This window comes from Halichoerus grypus, chromosome 4, assembly GCF_964656455.1.
Source record: "Halichoerus grypus chromosome 4, mHalGry1.hap1.1, whole genome shotgun sequence".
NCBI classification, from domain to species: Eukaryota; Metazoa; Chordata; class Mammalia; order Carnivora; family Phocidae; genus Halichoerus; species Halichoerus grypus.
This window is the reverse complement of record NC_135715.1, coordinates 148,778,749-148,803,193: the sequence shown is the minus strand read 5'-3', so window position 1 is coordinate 148,803,193 and position 24,445 is coordinate 148,778,749.

The window sequence follows — 24,445 nt, the reverse complement described above, 5'->3', positions numbered from 1 at the left end:
AACTTAAATACTGATAGCCTTACCAGTTACATAAACAGTCGATTAACACATACTTTGTATGTCATATGTATCATATATTGTATTATTACAATTACATAAGCTAGAGAGAAGAAAATATTAAGAAAATCATAAGGAAGAGAAAATACATTTACAGTATTGTACTGTATTTACCTAAAAAAAGCCATGTATAAGTGGACCCGCACAGTTCAAACCTGTGTTATTCAAGGGTCAGTTGTATTATGAATTAGGTATGGTAACATCATGAATACTGTAGCTATTAAATTGAAATCTTATTGAATGATTAAAACCATCACTTCTGTAAAGAAGTTTTGATAAAAGAGGTTGTGCTGGGTGAAATGTTCATATAGGTAAAAATAACAGCAAATTTTCTATCCTATTATTTTACATATTGCTTAGAGTTGGATGATGGCTATAAAAAGAAGAACAATACCATCACTTAGCTTTTGTACAGTCCTTTATGTTTGTGAATTCTGCATCCATTCTTTCTTTTGATCCATCAAGCTGCATTTATATTTTTTATATTTTTTAAAGATTTTATTTTTAAGTAATCTCTACACACAAAGTGGGACTTGAATTTACAACCCCTTAGATCAAGAGTCACATGCTCTACCCACTGAGCCAACCCGGAGCCCCTTGAGTTGCATTTTATGGCGTAGGGAACAGTTGTAAGCATTTCCATTTCATAGACAGAGAGAGGAAGCCCACAAATTGTTCTTTTTGCCTTATTAAAGTAAATTAGGTTTCCTTTTGCTACATTTACCTTTGGATGAGCTCAGACAGGAGTTTAATTAATCTGAAAATTTTTCTTAATATCATTCAATCCAGGGTGCTTAGAGAGAGCTGTAGGCCACGAAGCTTATGTAAGTTAATTTGTATTTGCTGACATCTCAGTTAAGAAGATGTATGGATGGAAAGAAAAATGAAGCTATTTTCTAAAATGAGTTTGGGTTTCATAAGTTTAAGCTGACCCTGACATTTAGCATGATCTTGGATCGTTAGCTGTATGTAAGGATATTTTTTTAATTGGTAGGGTTGGATTGGCTGGAGGGTACAGTCTTCTCAGGTCTAGTAGGCTCCTGAGTGAACCTCAGGGAGAGTAATGCAAATTTGATTACTTTTCACTTGGTTACATTTCCTGCAGTTACTTTGACCCTTGAGCATGGCTTGTTTTTTTTGCTAATAGACATTTTAGAAAGCTTCGCTTCTCTGTGAAGCAAACCATTCAGTATCTGGAAATCCCAAACAAATCTGAATAGTTTGAAATAGAAAAACCAGTGCATAGAAGTAGTCAATTCTTAAAGTGAAGACGTTGTTCTGAAGGTCAAATGACTGAATTGTCTTTTGTTTCCTTTTCTCTACACCTCTCAAGATTAAACCTGGATTAGAGAATAAGGAAGAGCGTTTATTCTTCAACTCAATTAACATTTACATTGGTTTAGAATTCTTTGTTGGCACTACCCCCACTTCAACTGTCAATCTATGAAATAGCACAGTCGATAAATGTGGATAATCCTATCTGTGAGTGAGTGAGTGTGTGTGTGTGTGTGTGTGTGTGTGTAGTTTCTCAACAAGCCCTCTTGTCTATTCTCTGCCCATCACTTATATAATCCCCAAAGGATGCGTTGTCACAAATTTGTTCTATCTAGTTGTTTTGTGCTGCTTTCTCTGAAGAACTGGGCTCTCTTACAGAATAGTTACAGAATAAACTATGATGTTTAGATATTGATCAAATGGAACAGTTATAACTTTTATTGTGAGATCCGCAAAGGTTCTCTTCTTAGAAGATAATAGACATTGGGGAGGGTATGTGCTATGGTAAGCGCTGTGAATTGTGTAAGACTGTTGAATCACAGACCTGTACCTCTGAAACAAATAATATATTATATGTTAAAAAAAGAAGAAGAAGAAGAAGATAGCAGAAGGGGAAGAATGAAAGGGGGGAAATCGGAGGGGGAGATGAACCATGAGAGACGATGGACTCTGAAAAACAAACTGAGGGTTCTAGAGGGGAGGGGGGTGGGAGGATGGGTTAGCCAGGTGATGGGTATTAAAGAGGACAATTATTGAATGGAGCCCTGGGTGTTATACGCAAACAATGAATTATGGAACACTACATCAAAAACTAATGATGTAATGTATGGTGATTAACATAACATAATAAAAAAAAGATAAATACATTTAATTACCTTGCCTATACCTTCAGAGTCATCTTTCTTTGTTTAAAAGGAAATTTTCCTATGACATTTTAGATTTTAATGTGATTTTTAATAACTTTTGAAATTGTTGCCTATTTAAGTTAAATTAATTAAGTTAGATATATTCAAGCACACACACATAAAAACTTAATTGTTGGGGACCATGGTGATGAAGTTTCTGTTTGAAGGATTCTTATCAAATATTTAAGCAGATATTCTTTTTATACAAAAAGGTGAAAAGGATTATTGTCAAATAAGAACATGTCTAAAACTATTCATCACAAAGGAGTTAGATAAGGAGAAGCTGGAGCTCAACAAGAATATAATGGGATTTTTTTGGGTATTGATTAGATGACACAAATATACTAAAAACTGTTGGGTAGAGAATGATGAATATTAAAGTCACCTAATAGCCATTTTACTTTCTGAGTTTGGCAATGAACCTGGGTATCCAGCTGTATAAAGTGGATGAGATAAAAAACAAGAACAACAACAAACAACTATTAGTCCTATTTGCAAAGGCTAAACTGGAGAACTCTTTGAGGAAAAAAAACACACTGGGCTTGCCTTGCCTAGTTAAGTAATTGCAGGAAGACTATGAGTTCCCTGAAAGAGCAATTGCTGGTCTCAGATTTCTCTTTACTGCATTCTTTCCCCTCTAGTCTTTTTTTATTCCTACTTATTCATTACTCATTCACTGCCCTTTTTTTTTTCATTTAGTGATTCATCACTTACATACAACACCCAGTGCTCATCACAACAAGTGCCCTCCTTAATACCCATCACCCATCTCGCTCATCCCCGACCCACCTCCCTCCATCAATCCTCAGTTTGTTCTCTATAGTTCAGTCTCTTATGGTTTGCTTCCCCTTCTTTCTCTCTCTTTTTTTTCCCCTATGATCCTCTGTTTTATTTCTTAAATTCCAATTATGAGTGAAATCATATGGTATATATCTTTCTCTGACTTATTTCACTTAGCATAATACTCTCTAACTCCATCCACGTCATTGCAAGTGGCAAGATTTCATTCTTTATATATATATATATATATATGCCACATCTTTTTTTTATTATTAACATATAATGTATTATTGGTTTCAGGGGTACAGGTCTGTGATTCAACAGTCTTACACAATTCACAGCACTCACCATAGCACATACCCTCCCCCATGTCCATCACCCAGCCCCCCCATCCCTCCCACCCCCCTCCACACCAGCAACCCTCAGTTTGTTTCCTGAGATTAAAAGTCTCTCATGGTTTGTCTCCCTCTCTGGTTTTGTCTTGTTTCATTTTTCCCTCCCTTTCCCTATGATCCTCTGTCTTGTTTCTCAAATTCCACATATCAGTGAGATCATATGATAATTGTCTTTCTCTGGTTGACTTATTTTGCTTAGCATAATACCCTCTAGTTCCATCCACGTCGTTGCAAATTACATGCCACATCTTTTATCCATTCATCAGTCTTCGGACATTAGGGCTCTTTCCATAGTTTAGCTATTGTTGATAATACTGCTATAAACATTGGGGTGCAGGTTCCCCTTTCAAATCAGTATTTTTGTATTCTTTGGGTAAATACCTACTAGTACAATCGCTGGGTCATAGGGTAGTTCTATTTTTAACATTGAGGAACCTCCATACTGTTTTCCAGAGTGGCTGCACCATTTTGCATTCCCACCAACAGTGCAAGAGGGTTCCCCTTTCTCTGTATCCACGCCAACACCTGTTGTTTCCTGTGTTGTTAATTTTAGTCATTTGGACAGGTATGATGTGTATCTCGTTGTAGCTTTGATTTATATTTCCCTGAGGAAGAGTGATGTTGAGCGTCTTTTCGTGTCATTCACTGTCTTTTTGATGACAAAGTTCTCATTAGCTATTTTATTAGAAGAGAAATTTAAATAAGTTTGTTGTATCATATTCTCAAACGAATAAACCCTGATGGCTCAGTTTACTAAATAAGGTAGGGAGTGAGTGCAGTGCAGAATATCAGTTTAAAAATAACTCTTAAGCCCCAGTTAAACATATCTACTTAAAAAAAATTCTTTTTTTCAACTTTTCCATCTATTGTTCATTGTTTTCAAAATCAGAAGTCAAAAGTTTTCACTGAGTACCTGTAGTTCCTTGTACAAGGAACTATACCTGATCCCAAGTGCTAGCTTAGACAGAACAAAACAGACATGCTCCTGCCACTTTAGTTAAGAAAATGAATAAGCAATTACCTCAAGTAAATAAAAAAAATAGAGGATCATAACTGTATTATTTAAAACTAGATTTTCAGTTGACCACAGCAGCATATAGGAGGGTAACTCTGCCAAGCCTGGGAGTTCAGGAAGTGTTTCCCTTAGGAAGTAATGCTAAGCCATGAAAGAAAACAGCACTTTCCTAGGCAAAGAAGAATGCTATAGGCAGAAGGAAGTGCAGGCAAAGGCTTTGAGAGGACAAACATTCCAATAGGTGTGAGAGAATGAGGGAAGCCCAGGAGAGCCGGCAAGGAGAGAACGGGGACAGAGTGTCCTGTTAAAAGACTGAGAAGCACAAAGCACTGTATTATGCAGGACCTTGTAGATCCTGCTCGGGATGCTGGAACAGTTCAGATGAGAGAGGATAAACCACAGTGAAAGCAGAGAGATATAGACTGCTGACACATTTTTAAGGCACAGTCAACAGGAAGGGACCAGATGCAGATGAAAGTTAAGAATGTGAGGAACTGGGAGGGGTCCAACATGACTCCAAGGTTAGTACATGATGGTGTGAGTATGAGAGACTGGAAACAGGAGAAAAGTTAAGTTTGCAGATGAAGATCAAAAGTTAAGTTTTGTGGATTTATTAATTTGCAATGTCTATGAGACATGCCAATTAAGTTATTCTACCTTTTCTCTTAATACCCATTCTTAACTTTTCCCTTTTTTTCCACATTAATTTTTTTTTGTTTTATATATTTACTGTTTAAATCTTAGTGTGTGTTTTTTTTTAAAGTAACATTTTCATATGCTTGTGAACCTTTGTACTTCTCTCCGGCTCTTTCTTTATGTCAGCTTTCTGCAGTTTAACTGATCATTTCCTTATAAAAAAGCCCACCTTCCCTCATTCAGTTTGGTTTATAGGATTTTTGCTTGTTTGTTTTTTGGTCTTAGGTATTATATCTTCCAAAACATCTCACTTTTTAATTTATTTTTAATGTATTAAATCAGAAATGGCAAATAGGCTGTATCAGGAGGGGGAATCTCTGATTAATTATGCTTGCTATGAACCAAAAGTTGAGAAATGTGGAACACAGGCCTTGAATCTCATTATCTTCTTTCCTCACTTTGTTACATATAAGCAAACAAATGAACACGTATAATAACAACTAAACTGAGGGCTCGATCCTCTAGAACGTAATTCTGACTTCATTTCTATTCAGAGACACTGGGCTGACTTAAGCAGACAGAAGTTCTGTACAGTTTTTAAGGTCTAAGAAGCAGAAATCAGGAGCTCATTTTATTCTTAAATCACAGTGGTCGTCTCTGATAAGAGGCTGATGGGCAGTATCAAGACTTGCTAGCTCTTAAAAAAAAAAACAATTTAGATATCTGAGTTTAATACATTTTATTAACTTTCCCATGAGACTGCTCTCTGACTATTCTTCCAGGAAAGCAATGTCCTTGTAGAAAGTCTGGACAGATTACTAAAGATATGTGACATTTTATTATCTCTTCAACAATAAATGAATGGTGGAAATGCATGGGGCAGAGAAATGTGGGTGCTACCGATTTGGTCTTTAAAATTTGAATCAAAATGTCAAGTACTCAAAATGTAAATACCTCCAAATGTAAATGAGTCTTTAAGGCTTAATATCGTCAAGTATTTAGCCATGTAAAAAAAAAAAAAAAAAAAAGACTGGTCCTAAACGCAGTCTAGTGAGGGCTAGACAACAATGTGTTCCAATGGAGACTTTCCTTTGGTCAGGATAGATAAATTAACTCCAGTTGGATTTTGATGTAGATAGAGTTAATCTTACGAGTCATGAGAAAGTACTGGCTCTATCTTTGGGCAGTCTTGATATTTACCTTTATGCAGGGGATAGGAAAGTTCTGCATTTGAAGTAGATTCACAGTGATTTTCTTAATTTTCATAATTAAATATCAACTATGATAACAATATGCCTGGTATTTAGAATGCACAGACTTTTTTTTTCAATCAATAATAGTGACTAGATCAACTTTAGACATTATTCTCATATTAGTTAATAATCAGCTACTCTTAGTAATCTGGCTGAGATAATTAAACAACATTCAAGAAACAATCTAAGATGGTGGTTTTCAAATTGCACCCTATGGGGCACCAGGGTTTCTCCAGAGAGTTTTCAAGCTAACCTTAAGAGGCTTCCTAGGTGAATGAGGAACCACTACTAATCCCTACCCTCTGCAAGAAAAAGAAGTCTCCTTTGATATCTTTCAAGTAGTTAGCCCCTGTACATTCATATGCCCCCCCCACCCGCAAAAATGAGGTTTGTAAATCACTGTTCTAAGGATCATAGGTATCATCTTTTTCCACAGATTCTTTAAACTCTATTCCTGAATCACACTGGATGAATACCTAACATAGGAACATTCCTTTAGCATAGATAGGTGATAGATAGATAGATGATAGATATAGATAGATAGATAGATGATAGATAGATAGATAGATAGATAGATGATAGAAAGATAGATAGATAGATAGATAGATAGATAGATAGATAGATAGATAGATGATAGATAGATAGATGATAGATAGATAGATAGATATGCCTCCCCAAATGCTCATTTCTGGCTTCAGGCACGGGTCTTAACTATTGCTGATCAAAGTAATCCCATCTGCCCTGCTACAGTTATTGACTTAGGAACAGGTATATGATTCTTTTCAGTGGAATGAATGAAAAGAGGGCTTAACAGAAGTTTCTAGAAAGGCAGTTTATAGCTCTCCTGGAGGGTGATGAGAATCCAATTCTGGATGTTAATGAGAAAGCATCTCATCATGATTCCAAGTGGCAGATGTCCTTGGGATATAAGGACTAGATTTAGAATGGAGCTAGCATGAAGGATGATTGAATAAAAAGGTGTAAAGAATTCATGAACTTGATTACAGTGTTTACCTTTGGATTGAACACTCCTAAAATTTGATCTCCCTCTGACTTCCATTTATGTAAACCATTATAGGTTCTATTGTTTAATACACTTTCTTTTTTTCTGCCACTTGCAGCTGAAATCATCCTGACATATATATTCCAGAGAAAGGAGGTAGCTTGTACAAAGACACAGTGGTGAGAATAAACTCAGCATGTTCAGAGAACAGCGAGGATGTTACCAGGAAGTTATAAAAGAATAAAGATGAACTCAAGTGGTTCTGGGTACTGATGAGAAAGAAGATAGGGCTGCAAATGTAGATGGTTTAAGGGAATGAAAGCTCAGATCAATGGAATTGAGGTCTTAAAGAGTCAGCAATGTAGAATAATGCTGGAATGTAGGGTTACAGAAATTTTGTTTCTCAGGCGAGAAATTTCCAATGACCTTACGAGCCTGATAAGGATGTAGGTTAATGGTAGCACTGGGGAATGAAGTAGTGATTCATATTGCCAAATGGCTTATGGAACGTGGAATGTAAGAATAGCTTCTCCACTTTTGTATCTTTGGGGTAAATACCCAGTAGTGCAATTGCTGGATCATATGGTAGCTCTATTTTCAACTTTTTGAGGAACCTCCATACTGTTTTCCAGAGTGGCTGCACTAGCTTGCATTCCCACCAACAGTGTAGGAGGGTTCCCCTTTCTTCGCATCCCCGCCAACATCTGTCATTTCCTGACTTGTTAATTTTAGCCATTCTGACTGGTGTGAGGTGGTATCTCATTGAGGTTTTGATTTGGATTTCCCTGATGCCGAGCGATATTGAGCACTTTTTCATGTGTCTGTTGGCCATTTGGATGTCTTCTTTGGAAAAATGTCTGTTCATGTCTTCTGCCCATTTCTTGATTGGATTCTTTGTTCTTTGGGTGTTGAGTTTGATGAGTTCTTTATAGATTTTGGATACTAGCCCTTTATCTGATATGTCATTTGCAAATATCTTCTCCCATTCTGTTGGTTGTCTTTTGGTTTTGTTGACTGTTTGCTTTGCAAAAGCTTTTTATCTTGATGAAGTCCCAATAGTTCATTTTTGCCTTTGCTTCCCTTGCCTTTGGTGATGTTTCTAGGAAGAAGTTGCTGTGGCTGAGGTCGAAGAGGTTGCTGCCTGTGTTCTCCTTTAAGATACAAAAGTAGGGATCCGAAAGGGTACGTGCACCCCGATGTTTATAGCAGCAATGTCCACAATAGCCAAACTGTGGAAAGAGCCAAGATGTCCATCAACAGATGAATGGATAAAGAAGATGTGGTATATCTACACAATGGAATATTATGCAGCCATCAAAAGGAATGAGATCTTGCCATTTGCAACAACGTGGATGGAACTGGAGGGTATTATGCTGAGCGAAATAAGTCAAACAGAGAAAGACATGTATCATATGACCTCACTGATATGAGGAATTCTTAATCTCAGGAAACAAACTGAGGGCTGCTGGAGTGGGGGGTGGGGTGGGAGGGATGGGGTGACTGGGTGATGGACACTGGGGAGGGTATGTGCTCTGGTAAGCGCTGTGAATTGTGCAAGACTGTTGAATCTCAGATCTGTACCTCTGAAACAAATAATGCAATATATGTTAAGAAAGAAAAAAAAAAAGAAGAATGTAGCAGGAGGGGAAGAATGAAGGGGGGGAAATCGGAGGGGTAGACGAACCATGAGAGATGATGGACTCTGAAAAACAAACTTAGGGTTCTAGAGGGGAGGGGGGTGGGAGGATGGGTTAGCCTGGTGATGGGTATTGAGGAGGGCACGTTCTGCATGGAGCACTGGGTGTTATGCACAAACAATGAATCATGGAACACTATATCTAAAACTAATGATGTAATGTATGGGGAGTAACATAACAATAAAAAAATTAAAAAAAAAAAAAAAAAAAGAATAGCTTCTCCAGAAAGGGCTCCAGTGTAAGGATCATTCTGGGGGAAGATGTATGTTTTAGTTGAGGCCAAAGAGTTGAGACAAAGAGAGGATTTTGTGAAAAGTTTGAGTTCAGAAGAGAGCTTAGTAAACATGGAATGTGGTTTCCAGAGAGAATAGAAAATGTTTTTAGAAAAGATAGGACTTGGAAAAGTCAGAGAAAATAAGGGGGAAAACTCTCAAATATATGTAGTGAAGGAAATATTATCAGTGGGCCACACAAACAGAATTAACGAGATGTGACGCATGGAAAAAAACAGCCGACTTTGAAATATTACGTGACACTCTGCCATTTCAGGGCAAGCAGGGCTTTTGTTGGTCTTGGGCAGGAGACTTGCAAACAGGTTTTCAAAGAGAAATTAACGAAGGGATTGTTATGAAAAATCCAAGGAAATCCTTTGTCAATTGTGCAGTAAACTGAATTAGTTTCTAGAACCCCTTCTTAGTGCAGAAACAGCAGGAGTCTCAATAGATGGGCAAACTCAGGATAATTAAGTTCCTAAGGGAACGGTAATCTTGTTGTACAGAATAGACTTCTTAGTTCTCAAGGAGAAGCATCAGCCACCCCACAGGATTTGAGCCTTTGGACTCTCTGTGTGGAACATACAGTACCTTTTTTAGGGGCAGATTATGTTCCTTTGAAACAAGTAAGATAACCAAGGAGGTACAATAAGCTTTTCAAACAACTATCAATCCTTGAACAAAAGTTTACTTGGTTATTTTACCTATATGTCCAGTGGAGAGAATCTCTTAGCATATGAAAATGTTTTCCTTTAAAGAAGTTTGTAAGTAAATAGTCTTCCCTCTGTAAAAAGGTGTGTTTTAAAACTGCTTAAAGAACTTTCTTTCTTTATTACATTCATGAAACTGAAAGGCTATAGGAACAAAAAAAGACTCATAATTTAAAATTAGTTTACTGAGTGAAAAAAATATATTTTATTATGAACTCATAACTAAGAAAGACTATAAACTATTATAATCAAAAGATGCACAGAAGGAGGATTGAGTAATTAAGGATTTTGAATATAGATACAAGAGTTGGGGATTTTAAATACCCAACATATATTTTACAGAGTAGTTTTGTAAATAAAAGAAATAAGTGACATAATGAAGAAAAGAGCTTTATGTAATGAAGGTATTTCTGGAAAGTTTTCTGTTTCCCTCTATATATTCCAGTAGTTTTTAATTATGATTATGGTGTTCTCATTGCCTCAAACATTTTTTTCTTTCTCTGTTAATCCATCAAGTGTATATTAATTTCTCAAAGCTTAAAATTTTTCTAACTTAAGTGCATCAATGTAACTTTTTTTTTTTTAAGATTTTATTTATTTATTTGACAGAAAGAGACACAGAGAGAGAAGGAACACAAGCAGCAAGGGTGGAAGAGGGAGAAGCAGGCTTCCTGCCAAGCAGGGAGCCCGATGCGGGACTCGATCCCAGGACCCCGAGATCGTGACCTGAGCCGAAGGCAGACGCTTAACAACTGAGCCACCCAGGTGCCCCTCAATGTAACTTTTTTAACTATAAATGTGTTTTATGTGCAGAAGTTCTACCTTAGCTATGCTGTACCTATTTCTTTAGCTTTTTGGGGAAATAATAGTGACTTGTTATTGATATATATGATATATACAAATAAAACAAACAAACAAACAAAAACCTCCTAACACCCAAGTTGTATGGGTACTCATTAAATGATTTTGAGTTTGCCATTGATTTTTTATTGGTTGGTGCTATTTACAATTATACGTACAACAGCTCAAACAAAGTCAGCGTATATTCCTTTAGAAGCACCAAAAGGAATGATCCAGAATATTCATTGTTGATACTCTCCATTGTATCCTACTGCTGTTTTTGGTTAAACTCGACAGCAGTTTAGGATACTATTTTTGCTAGTAGAGGCAAATGCCTCTGATTCCAGATGATTCTCTGATCAAATTAGTTTGAGTAAAGTTAATGTAGCTGGGTTTATAGGATTTGGGTTCTCAGATAAGTACTTATTTCAGTGCCTATACACACTTCTTTTGCTGTGGTTAACAAGCACCTCACAGAATAATGGATTTCCAAGGGTCACTCTATAGATATTTGTTCATGTTTCTAAACAACAGATCTTTGGGGCCTGGAGCTTCTATTCGTAGGGAATTTGATAAAAATTAATTATTATGACATGTTCAATAAATTAAGAGTGTTTAGCTTAAAAATTTTATGGAAAATTCTTTTAGGTGAATATCATTTGAAGCAAGAGTATTAAATGTTTTTGCTTGAAATGTTAATAATAATGTAGGGAATTGGGGCCATTTGGAGTTATTTGTGAAGTAAAATCTCAGTGAGAGTGTTTAGGGAAATCAAATAGTTCAAATAAGGTTTGGAGTATGTTTTGGTTCATGGTATATTTTTTCTATGGATAAGGAAGAGTAAAACCTTTTGCGCAAAGTTGCACAGTAGACAGTGACAAGGGGAAGACCATTAATGATGAGCAGTTGATTGTTATAAATGTCGCAAGTCTATAAAAAAATTACAGCAAGAGATAATAATGTATCTATGTTTTCAGTCTTTTCTGTATAAGCCTCTCTCTTTCTGTCTTAGGTTTTAATTTTTTTCCCTCACTTTTTGGCATGAATCACTTACCAATCTTCCCTTTACTCTATATTTTTGTCTTTTTCCAACTCTGTCTCCTTATTATTTTATTCATTAATTCCAAATTTATTGGCTTCCTCCTTTTTGCAGACATTCCTCCAAGCACTGAAACTCTAGAGATACAAGGCTTTATGGAGTTCTTGTCCTACGTTCACTGTAACGTTCAACTCAGTCAACTAAGCAAACATTTACTAGTATCTCCTATGTGTAAGTCACTATCCCAAGAGAAACAAATATGCAGCACCATCTTTGACCTTAAGAAACTCATATTCAGGTTGCAAAGACCAACATTTCAAAACATATAAAGCATGGTGTAATAACTGGTAAGATGGATGTTTATTTAACTCATGGGCATTCTGAGAGAAGACCTAACTTTATACCATTGAGAGCAAGGTAGAAAGAAACTACATTTGACATCTCTGTCATTTCCTATAATGTACACATATCCAACAAAGACCTAATGCTTTGTCTCTTTGCTGATGTAATTTCTCCATAGTGGGTCAGTTAATCTCAAGTTTTCTCTATCTCTTTATAGTTAGAAGGCCTAACAGTCCTAAATGAAAAACAGTGGAAACCCTTTTTGTTGAGGGGTGAAGGAAAATGGAGAAATGGGTATCTGGGGGAGAAGCATTGTGTATTAATTCATTCAATAAATATGTATTGAGCACATACTGTATCAGGCACTGTGCTAGGTTCTGGGCATATAGCAATATACACAATGAGCAAAAATCTCCCCTCAAAGAAGTTATATTTCTAGTGGATAGGACAATTACCAAATAAATATGTAAAGCAGCATATCAAATAAGATAAGGGCTATGGAGAAAGACAAAGCACAGAAGAGAGAGAAGGAGTATTAGAGTTAGGGTGGGCCTACTTTATATAGTGTGATTTAGGAAGTCCTCATAGATAGGGTGACATTTGTGCAAAAACTTGAAGGTAGTGAGCCATGCAAGTACCTGGAGAAATAATATTACCCACCTAGAGGAGATTAAGTGCAAAAACCGTGAGGCATGATCATGCCTTGTGTGTTCAAGGCACTGCAAGGTTTACTGCAGGGGCAAAAAAGAGGATTTTTTTAAATGAAGTTACAGAGAAACAGAGAATCAGATGTCATGGGGGTAATGACTGCATGGGCTGATCAAAACAGGGGAAAGAGGGTAACTATGACCAGTATGAGGTCATTTATTATCTCTTGATCAACATAATGAGGATCCAGAATCCAGTTTAAGTTATAGGTCAGGGATTTGCCCTTCACAAAGACAGTAATTCAGTCTAGAGCAAAATTAACCCAGTTTTCACATTTTTAGAGAGTAAGATGGAACAGAAAGAGCTTAGTGTCAGGAAGTCGGTTCTATTCCTATTTCTATTCTGCCTCCAACTAGCTGGGTAATCTGGAGCTGATAAATTAAACTCTCTGGGTTTCCCTTTTGTTTTTCCTTTAAAATGAAGGGATGTTTTCTAGATGATATCTATGCTTTAAAAATTCAATTCAAGGATAAACAGCAAGAGAGCCCAACTTGATGCTGCAAACAGAGCTTTATTGTTTTCGGAGGCCCAGAATATCAGGTTTGTGTTTACATTTATTCTTTTTTTTTTTTTTTAATTGATGGTAATTCTCAAAGTAACAGTTCTGTCTATTCATTTCCTGTTTCTGGAAGAGGGGCCTTCCCTCTGGCTAGTCTTCCAGCTTATGCTCTGAACACCACAGTGTTGAAAACAGAGAATAGCAAGTCCAAGGCCATTCTCTGGGATCTCTGCACATTAATGCTCATCCACTGTCCACTAACATCTGTAGCATGAATTGGTGCCATAGTGAGAAGCTTGCTGGGGAGGAGTTGTGGTCTCTGCCTCGTTGTTTTCCAGAATGAGTCCAAGCAGAACCTGTTACTATCTCTGCTGGGCCAAAGGCGTCCATGGTTACCGGAACATGTGGAAATGCATTGCGCTTTCTGTGAAGTCATGATTTTATAAAATGAATTTATTATATAGCACTCCTCAGTACAAAAATGGAGGTCTCTGAGTTCCTAACAAAGTAAAATCTCTTAACTGCTTATTTTTTAGTTTTTGTGCATAGAGATTATCAATTTTCATTATAATATTTTTTATTTAATTCATTTTTTTTAAGTAGTTTCCAACGCATGGCTTGAACTCATGATCCTGAGATCAAGACCTGAGCTGAGATTAAGAGTCAGATGCTTAACCAACTGAGCCACACAGGCATTTTTTAAGAAGATTTTTAAAAAGCAAAGCAACAGATCACAAGACTTATGGAAAAAATAAATGCTTACTAAAAAACATAGTGAGAAACCTTATGAACAGAAAATTAATTGCTCTAAGAACAGAAGAATCAGCAAATAAAGTGGGTTTTTATAAGAAGAGAAAAATTATCAGCTTTGGAAAAAAAAAATAACCCAACACAGAAATGGAGATGGCAAGTTAAGAAAATAACCAAACAAATGGAACTATATGTCTATAGTTTAAAGAGTCTTGACTGAATATATTAACGGAAAATATAAATGAAATGAAATAACTTAAGTTCTTAATGTCAATAGAAAACAATCAAGGAAAATAAGCTGAAGAGTTCACTAAAGAGTTAAAGACATAGCACATAATTTCTGAGGGCAAAATCTTACTCTTTTAATAGAAAAATTCATAAGTAGTTATTTGATTTCTACCGTCTTATTTTGCTTCTCTTTTCTCTCTCTCTTTTTTTAAGATTTTATTTTTTTTATTTGACAGAGAGAGAGAGAGAGATCGCACAAGCAGGGGGAGCAGCAGAGGGAGAAGCAGGCTCCCCACTGAGCAGGGAGCCCAATGCAGGGCTGGATCCCAGGACCCCGGGATCATGACCTGAGCCGAAGGCAGATGCTTACCCAACTGAGCCACCCAGGCGCCCCTTATTTTTCTTATTTTCAATTATAATTCATACCTAATTCATCACTGAAAAATCCAAGCCCCCAGATAAAATATTATAGTATGTAGATGACTCATAAGATGGAAGGTACCACTCTAACGTTAGCTAATTATCTTTCCTGACCTATGAAGATGGCATTATTTTTATGGCCTTACTGATACCTTTGTGGTCATGAGTTTGAGTGCCAGAGTCTCAACCAGTGAGTCACATCCCTAAGCTACACTAACATTCTCTTAAAGGGGTCACAATGTAAGACAGGAAACAGAATATCAACGACTTATTGTAATTACCCTTTTGATTCTGCAAAGAATCCCAGAGTGCCTGTTTTGTGGACCCTGAGGCTGAAGGACAGCACAGAGGGAACACAGTGACCGCAACTTCAGCACCTCATTGAAAGTCAGCAATTGGCAGTTTGTTTTTTCCACAGGATCAAATTGGAATGATTCTTTCCTTCCCCTTTTAAAATGCCCACATCCCTGGCCAGAAGCCTTCTTCACACCACACTTTTTCTTGGAACTGAAAAAACAATCTGTACATTAGCTTTTGCTGATGAGAAATGAGGGGTTGGAGAAGAAAGGGAGGAAAGTGGAAGAAAATGCGAGGTATGAATGAACAATGTGGTGACCGATTAAAGGCAGAGAATGCAGGGAGGAGAGTAATCAACGATAATATCAGATCTAGGGGACTCTGAGAGAAGGGTGACAGTGAAGTGGGAAGTGAGGAGAAAGCTGGCTTTTGGGAAATATGAAAGTACTGAGAGAGCAATGCTCTGAATCAAGGATGAACACAGCAGGGCTGAGTTAAACTGTGTGGTATTTCTTTTTCAGCATAAAGAGTTATTCAAATGAACTTCCAGTAGATTCCTCTTACGTCTTTAGTTAATTATTAGATTGCTTTATGTAGTGAGACTTAATGACATCAGTTCTCATAGTTATCATTAAGGTGATTGCTGCCAAACTGGGTGAAGCATGATGACTCTCCTGGTCTGATTTGGGTAAATAGGACCTAGGACTTAAAGGTGGAGGCTCAATAAGAAGACAAGGTACTAAGAAGAAAGAAGCAGAGCAGAGCAAATTAGAAATCTTATCCTCAGCCTGAATGCAACATTTGCTGCTTGGTTTTTTACTTCGTACTGTCCTTTGAAGGGCTGTCAAATATTTTCTCCTTCTCCATGTGTTAGAATTTATTCTCTATTTTTGTTTCCCTTGGTGATCTGTTAAGAGATTATGTCATCTGACATTGAGCCAATTACAGTGATTTCTGAAATTGGGCCTATTGCTTGTGAGCAATCTGGAAGCTATGCCATTGGAGATATTATAAGAGGTATCGGCTCCTCAGGCTTTGAAGCCAGAGCAGCTTCCACATCTACCTCACGGGAAGCCCATTCCCTTCCACCTGCGCTATCACTTGGGGATAGAAAGAGATCGCTTGTGGATGGACTGCTGCAGAGACTACGTGAAGTCAACTCCCATGGAAAGGGCTGGTGTTGCCTTTCTGGAAGGCGTGGTTTCTGACCTATACTCTTCCGACTGGACTGCTGTACTGTGACCAGAGGGGTCTGAATGTGACCTGAAACTAAGAAGACCCCATGGTGAGCATAGCAAAGCCAACGTAGGACAATCTTTTTTCCATGTTCTCCTCCTGCTCCTTCAACAAAACCTTTTTTCTTTTCAGTTTTAAACCTGCTATTATTCTTTGATGGTATCATCTTAAAGGACTATCTCAATACGACTAATTAGTCTTAGGAAACATATTCTCTCACTATATTTGTTACCACGTTTGATGTAAAAATTTCCCTTCGCATCTAAAAGTTGTCAAAATCATAAAGAGGCAATTGATTTAGCAATTAAATTATTTTCCCTTTAGTGCACAAGGCTCAATTTAACACCCTCTTCATTTACTGGCAAACCAACATTAAAAGCCATGCAAAGTCATTTTCTTCTTTTATTATTTGTTCCTTAATATCCATCCTTACTCCAATTCCCACCCCGTCATAATATACTCTGCAATGTCTTCAAAATATGTAGATGTGGGTATGTGTGTGTATAAACGTGTGGAGAGAAAGAGGTGTTTATGGGCATGTGTTATTAATTTATATAAATTTATAGACTTCATTACCAATTATAGCAGTGGAAGTACAAATTTTTTAGAAATTAGTCAAACAAGAATGACCAAGACCATTGTGAAAGATAATTTTAATTTGAAAATATAAAAATAATACTTGAGGTATTAAAGCAATACTGTGTTCATGGAGGGGATATTTAATAGCATAAAGATGTCAATTCTTTCAAATTAATTCCATAAGATGATACAATTCCAATAACAACTGCATTCAAAGTTCCAGCTTATGGAATGGCAGAGTTAAGTTCCTTATAAGAAATTATGAGGGGCACCTGAGTGGTGCAGTCGGTTAAGTGTCTGACTCTTGATTTCAGCTCAAGTCGTGATCTCAGGGTCATGAGATCTTAGGGTCAGGCTCTGTGCTCAGCATGGAGTCTGCTTAAGACCCTTTCTCCCTTTCCCTCTGTCCCTCTCCCCTCATATAAATAAATAAATCTTAAAAAGAGAAATTATGAGTTATAAATATATTAATTAGCATTTAATTTGTTGCAAATTCATAGACTTAGATTTACCACCTTTGTTACCATTATCTTGCCATATATAATTTCAATAATATTAATGTACACATTATGGGTTGAATTGTGTCCCCTCCCCACCGCAAAAAAAAAAAAAGACATGTTGAAATCCTAACCCCTAGTAGAGCAAAATGTTACCTTATTTGGGAATATTTTTTTTTTCCAGCTTCATTAATATATAATTGACCTATAACACTGTGTAAGTTTAAGGTGTACAATGTGATGATTTGATAATGTATATATTGTAAAATGTTTATCACAACAAGGTTAGTTAACACATCCTTCGCCTTATATAACTACAATTTTATTGCTATTGCTGTTTTGATGAGAATATTAAAGCAACTTTCAAGCATACAATACAAACTATAGTCACCATGCTGTACATTATTAGATCCTCAGAACTTACTCATCTTATACCTGGAATTTGTACCCTTTGACCCCATATCCCCCCATTTCCCCCACCCTTCAGTCCCTTGTAACCATCTTTCCACTCTGTTTATATGAGTTTGATATATATGATAATATATATGATAATATGATCTATGATATGATAATATGTACATAATGTTGGCGATCCTTCATCAGGAATTAGCCAAAGAGATTCTCAAATATAATATCCTTCAATGAAAAAGAGTAATTTTGTCATTTTTCTAAGATTCACAGAGTGCTTCCGAAATTATCATATCATTCTCATAATACCTAAAATATGTCTTAAAAGATCCTTTCTGAAAAAAAAAAAAAAAAGATCCTTTCTGTGAAGCTGCTGTTCAAAATACATACAAAATAATGGAGGTTACAACGATATTATCCACTTATATAACACTTGATAAGCAATAAGTTTGAAGCATTGCATTCCAAAGTGCCTTATGGTTCCTTAACCTTTGAAGTTAGAATCATACATTTCAATTAAATATACAAGACAGAAATGATATCGATTCACCACCTAGTAGTTTACAGTTTTAAAGCACTTTTCCATATGCTCTATAATTTGAGGCTCACAACACCGTGTAGATGTAAAACATACATAACTGAAACACTGAGGTGCTAAAGCCTCGACCCCAGTATCAGAGATTCTTAGCAGGGAAGCCAAGCACAAGAATTCTCATCTCAATGTTTGCAAATATGCTGATGTTTAAATGTGTCTAATTTTAAGAATCACTATGTATTAACACATCAGTAATGAAAATGTTGAACAGTTCTTTCAGTTAGGAATAGCTTTATACAAAATGAAAGGCCATACTCCTTAGTGATACTTAGGGCTACAATGACAAACAAATGAAGGACACACAGCTTTACCAAAGCAATTTCCACTGATGCGGCCCAAGTTAAAGGTTACTCAGCATGTATGTGTGTATGTGTGTGTGTATAAAATAAATGAAGTATATATATAAAATAATAATAATAATATATGTAATAATTATTATTTTTCCTTTCATGAGTGATTACTTTTAAAATGTGAAACAGAGTAACTGTTGAAAGCCAAAGAAGAATATGCTCATCCAAAAGTAAATTGTCCTTCCACAAAATCACCCATTAGGCTATTTTTTTTCTTTCATGATTGGTAGGATGGTTTTGATAATTTTGGTACACAGAATAGCCTTCATCTGCTACCTAAGAGAGTAATATGCTATCAGTTCCATGTAACTAATTTGATTGGATCCATGATGTATTTATCCATGAAGCAAAGCTTTTTCCTATTGCTAAATTAAAATAGTTGATGTAAGCCACTAAATCTAATGATTTTCATTATGTATGCTAACTTGTACATTATGTTCATACCTAACAATATAGGAAAATGATAAAGATGATAATTAAGTATAGATCATACAGATATAATTAAAATATGAAATAAAGCACTACAGCGTAAGCGTAAATTGTCTTTGCTTTGTTTAATTTGCTAGTGATACCTTGGGAGAGGTGTCTCTTGCATTCTTGAGGGTGAGGTTCTTTAGTCTTTTCTGCTTCTAGTGCACCATAGGGACCTGGTATTCCCTTTAGTCTACCTCAGACCAAGAACTCCCAGTGATCAGGAAATGGGTACTGTTTTTTTCTTCTGTTAACTACTATTATGTCTGCCTGTGGGAAAACAAAATGAAATGAAGCCAGCCAACCAACAAAAAAACAATTGTACTATATGGAGCTTAAGAAGTCCTTTTTTTTTTTTTTTTTTTAAGATTTTATTTATTTATTTGACAGAGAAAGGCACAGAGAGAGGGAACACAAGCAGGGGGAGTGGGAGAGGGAGAAGCAGGCTTTCCGCGGAGCAGGGAGCCCAATGCGGGCTTCGATCCTAGGACTCTGGGATCATTACCTGAGCCGAAGGCAGACGCCTAATGACTGAGCCACCCAGGCGCCCTTTAAGAAGTCCTTTTATTGAAAGGTGCTATACATACCCAAAGCAGCTCAGAATAGAACTTGGATCTGGCTCTTTATTTAATCTATTGTGGAAGGGCCTGTGTTAGGGTAAGTGGCACTGGGAAAATCAATCTCCCTGAACGTCTAGCTACTCAAGAACAAAGAAATTACTTGGGGGAGAAAAAAAGCAGCTTAAAATAAAAGAGTGAAGAAGTACAAGTCTGCTTTAAGGACACTGCCTCAGTCTCAGAAGACTGACTTGAGGTAATGTTGTAGGCTCTCATGAGATTATTCCATTTATTCCATGCCCCACATCCATGGACTTATGTCTACTCTCCAAGGAGAGAAAGCTGCAATGATAGAAAAAGAACAACTCTAGTGGCAGTTGCTTTATATTTTACAAGAGACACTGAAAACACCTCTGGTGTCTTTTAAAGCAGAGGAGCAATGTTTGGACCTCAGGTGCAGTGCAGAATGTCCGTTCAGACTAACTGACACTTAGGATAGGAATTAGGCACTGGGTCTCGGTGCCTTCGACATGAGTGGTGATGCCTTTGTGCAAGTCTTGATGGCTCTGGCAGTACATACGACGTGGAAAGACAGCAAGGGTGTCAAAACTTACAGACGCAACGGGAGACAACCAAGATCAGTATTCGGTAAGCATGTAAAAGACACTATCCTAAATAAAATGAAAACTATCAGGGAGGAATTTAGGGGAGTTGGAGTTCTTGCAGAGAGGGGAGAATCAAAGCAAAGAAGAAACAATTTTTTTAAAATGTTAATATGATTCTATTATTACCCCTGGGTTAGTGGCATCTAAACACAATGAAGCTGCTGACTTGATACGATTACATATGGAAAAATTGGAAATTAGAAACAAAAACAGAGGGAAGGAAAAAGCCACCTGTTTTCCTACAGGTAGAATCTTTGGACAGTTTTATGGAGAAACAGATTTGGGTCAAGGGAGACATCAGAACCACGTAGTTGCTACTAAACCATATGTTTAAAGGTGACCCACTGGATCATGCGTTTCTGACTGAAAAGTTTTATGTACACTACACCTTTTCTAGCATGAACTGTAAAACTAAAGAGGAATATGAGAAACTTAAAAAGAAAGATAAAATTTATCAAATGATTGTAAAAGAATAAAGATGGTTAAGTAATGCAAATTCCTGATGGGAATAACATTAAGGGGAAGAGCAGTTGAAAAACAATCACATCCAAATGTTTGAATATAGACAAGAGACTAACAAGTCATTCTTTGTTTCCAATATGAAACAAATAAGTAGATACTTGCCAAGATATGATATGTCTGAGGTTCAGATCCATGTCCACCTGCCTGTAAATAAACCTACTGCTTTGGCCATACCAATGGGCTGCCTCAGAGTTGTGGAAGGGCCACTTTCATTCCCTCACAGCTATTCAGATCTCCATTTCCCAACACAGGTGATCAGCCGCACTTTAAACAATGTTTGTTTTATTATTCCTGAGAAATTGAGAATAAATAAATTGAAAATTTTAAAAAGATTTTATTTATTTATTTATTTATTTGAGAGAGAGAGAGAGCGCATGGGTGTGCACAAGCGCGGGAGGGGGGATGTTGGGTGGAGGAGAGGAACAGAGGGGGAGGGGGAGAATCTCAAGCAGACTCTGCGTTGAGTGTGTAGCCCGACCTGGGACTCAGTCTCAGGACTCTGAGATCACGACCTGAGTTAAAATCAAGAGTCAGATGCTTAACCGACTAAGCCAGCCAGGCACCCCATACATTGAATTTTAAAGAATGATCAAATTCAATTGCAAATGTAGCAGGTGATTTTGCTTTTCATAACTTAACATTCTTTTATAATGTAAACATTAACACCTTATTTATGTTCTTTATAATTTTTTAATTTGTATACCGGGCTCTAGAGTGCATTGCAACCTACACAATTATGTCTACTCAAGAGGCTAAATAAGAAAGATTATCAACAAGAATTTGGAAGGGAAAAATGCACACTTTTTTGTTCCTTTACTCAGAAAATACACCCTGGCTCCCAAATGCTGTATTATAAGAACTGTGTTTAAACCAACTGCGTAGGGACAAATATGAAGCATGGATGATGCACATAAGTAATAAGAAAGAGAGGGAGAAAGAAAAACATAACGGTCCCCTTTCAAATACTTATTATTGGTGTCTGGGGATATACCTAGGGAAAACTCTAAGAGAACTTATTGGCAAATTTAGAAATATTACACCTATTATAAAGCCAGGTCTACACAGATACAATTATTTCTATCCTTAGGGATAAATGAATCCTTGCCTAATAGTTTCATAAGAAAACATTTTGTTCAACTTCAAGCCTTTCATAAACAGAAATTTTCAAGTGGAGATAATAATGAGAGGTTTTTTTTTTTTGTACTTTAAAAATGCAATGCACATTTCTGAAGTAAATTCTCAGTGCTCTACCAATGGAGTATTATATTAAAAAATCTATTTTAAATGAAAGTATAGAAGAAATATAACAGCTTTAAGGAGTATATAAAATGTTCATGCTGCTTCTTGAATCTGAATTTTATAAAGGGAAATTGATGTTATTGCTCAGTCATCTAAATAATTATTTATATTGTTAACAGGGTAAATCATGATAAAATTATAGCATTTGGGGTAATAATTGCATATCAATAAATGTAAGATTCACCCTGTGTGTTAAGATATATAGTACAATAACAATTTTTACTAGGTATAGCTGAAATTATCATCCATGTGTACATTATTATCAGCCATAGTATTTTCTTTACAGCTGACAGAACCTATGTGGAAATCGGTCTTTGTCTTAGTCTCAAAATTTTAGTAAGTAGAGGAATTAGATCAAGAAAGCTAAATCAGTGATTCAAAATATACTCATGGCCTCATCCAAAAGAATTCTAAATACCTTGGAGTTAAATGCAGTATCACTGGAGTAAGCTTATGGTTCTTGGGGTGGTTAATCTGGTGGTGACCAAGATGGTCTTAATGTTTCGCTCAGCTTGATTAAACTTTAGATGGGCTCCTTTCTGACTCTAGGCATTGACCTCCCTTTTCCTAGAGCATTTTATTTAGAAACCTATAATTGTATATTATTTCTTTCTCCCTAAAGTTTCACAACCCAGGAATGTTTTTCTCAAGGACCTGGTTGCTATCTCTTTGAAATGTAAACATCAAGGGAGATAGCATCCTTGTTTCCTAGTTTCTCTGGGAGGGTAGAGGCCTAACTGAGGTGGGTATCTTGCCGTAAGTTATAAAACTACCTCCTGTCATGAACATATGAGAGGGGTATACTTTTCCTCTGGGTAAGGCCAATTAACATACACAAAAGACCAAGATACGCTACCCCAGCTTTTCAAAAACTCTCCTGGTGGGGGTGAAGCAAGATGGCAGAGGAGTAGGAGACCTGGATTTCGTCTGGTATCAGGAATTCAGCTGGAGAGGGATCAAACCATTCTGAAAAACTACAAACTCAACAGGAGATCGAAGAAAAGAATAGCAACAACTCTCTGAACAGAAAAGCGACCACTTTCTAGAAGGTAGGACGTGCAGAGAAGTGAATCCGAGGCAATATTTGGGAGGATAGACGGCGGGGGACGGGGCCTCCGTCGGCCGCTTCTGGCAAGTGATAGAGCCGCAGAGCACAAAATCAGAACTTTTAGAAGTCGGATCCGCTGAGGGACGTCGCTCCAGTGGCTAAGCCGGGAGTGGAACCCTCACGGGACAGTGTGGTCTCAGGACCCTCGGGGTCTCAGAAAGACCAGGGGTGCCTGAGTGCAGCAGAGCTCCCAGGTATCGGAGCGGGGAAGCCGGCTGCAGAGACGGAGCCAAGGAGCAGGCTCTCAGCTCGGGGTTGCCATAAGCTGTGATCCGCGGCACAGTCGGGCCACTGCTCCTCCAGCAGGGACCCAACAAGCGGCAGATCCGGGGAGACTGACCTTCCTCCCCCCAGGGAGGAGCGGCACGGGAGCGCACTGCAGGGATCTGCTGGGTTTGGAGACTCCACACGGGGTCAGGTGCCAGAGATAGAAACGCTCGGTCACAGGCCGGGTGAGCACAGAGTGTGGCCGGAGAATGGGGAGACAGGAGTGACCAACTGCTTTTCTCTGGGGGTGCAGTGAGGAGCGGGACCCTGAGTTCTTGGCTCCTCCGGGGCGGAGATTGGGAGGCTGCCATTTTCACTCTCATCCTCCAAAGCTGTACGGAAAGCTTGCAGGGAACAAAAGCTCCCGAGAGCAAACCCGAGCAGATTGCTTAGCCCGGACCGGGCAAGGGCGGGGCAGTTCCGACTCCGGCAAAGACATCTGGGAACCACAGCAACAGGCCCCTCCCCCAGAAGATCAGCAAGAACAGCCAGCCAAGACCAAGTTTACCGATCAGTGAGAACGGCAGGACTCCACGCTAGGGGAATACTGCACATAGAATCCATGGCTTTTTTACCATGATTCTTTAGTCTTTCAAAGTTAATTTTTTTTTAACTGTCTTTTTTTTTTTTGAATTTTTCTTTTTCCCTTTTTCAAACAATATCTTATCAATCTCTTTTTTAAAAAACATTTTTATTTTTCATTTTTACAGTCATATTCTATCCCTTCATAGTAGTTACCCTTGTTTTTGGCATATATATATATAAGTTGT